The sequence below is a fragment of the Penaeus monodon genome, chromosome 21, assembly GCF_015228065.2.
Source record: "Penaeus monodon isolate SGIC_2016 chromosome 21, NSTDA_Pmon_1, whole genome shotgun sequence".
Classification (NCBI taxonomy): domain Eukaryota; kingdom Metazoa; phylum Arthropoda; class Malacostraca; order Decapoda; family Penaeidae; genus Penaeus; species Penaeus monodon.
Genome location: NC_051406.1, coordinates 26,556,916 through 26,558,066, shown reverse-complemented (window position 1 = coordinate 26,558,066; position 1,151 = coordinate 26,556,916).

Here is a 1,151-nt window from a genome sequence, read left to right as displayed (position 1 = left end):
CAAAGCAGGTTCTGGTTAGGTAAAAAGCTTTTACTTAACATAAGCAAACTTTGATGATTTCTGCAGAACATTATATTTCTTTTATATTAACAAGTTATAGGTATGTTTATTAAAATAAAGGGGTGCATTTTAGAATTCAGTTTCACCATGATAAAAGATTGGTTACAAGAACTAAAATTGCATTTTAGAAACTGCAATATATCAACAAATTGCCAGAACATAATTGTTGCAGGGATTGTTGCAATGAATTGATATTTCACAGTTGAATTTCCTTCTTTCCAGACAAGAACAGCACCTATGTTAGTATCAGTAAAAAAAATTCTTTTCATATTTACAAATTTGCATTTTATTACAGCACTTTAGTACCAATAAGATCATTGTGTCATTATATATATCACACTATTATTGGCTTTATTTGATTGTTACTGTATATTATTATCAAAAACAGAAAACTGATATTTTTAAAAGGAATATCATATTTTATTTCACATTCTTTTTTATTCAAAAAATATAATAAAAAACTCAATTGTTTTATTTTACCATTCTTCAACAATGCTTTTGGTAACTAGATTTTCAGACTTTCCATATCCAAGTCTATTTCATTTCACTGAATGAACAAGTCCAAATGTTGAGAAAGTCGTCACAACCAAATTCGAGCTTGTTGATAAGCTACTGAACTCTGTCATATTGGATAATATCAATTTGGATACAATTTTTCATCCCCATCAGAGAACCAAGCAAATGGGTAAAAAAGTCTTCATTTATCTTGAACAGTCATTCAGCAGTTTCTTCTTTACCGCTGAACAGATTTCATTCTTTATACTTGTAATATGGTTGATATACAACAAGATGAGCAAAAACCACAGTGTTGAAATCTCTCCCCAGTTATTTCTCCAAAATTTTGCATGATGTACAAGAATGGAAGGTTACAGGGGAAGGGGAAGAAAAGTGATGGATTAATGAAGTACATGTGGCTAGAAAAGCATGCAAGTGAGACTGAGGTGTTCATTGCAAATCTTAAGGTATTTCCGATTGTTTTTTAAAAATTTATGCATTCATCTTGGCTATTCCAACATATTGTTGGGAAGTTGTGGTTTTAGTTCCCCTTTTGGCTCAACAAGCTTTTGGCTGATGATGATCCCGATACTTCA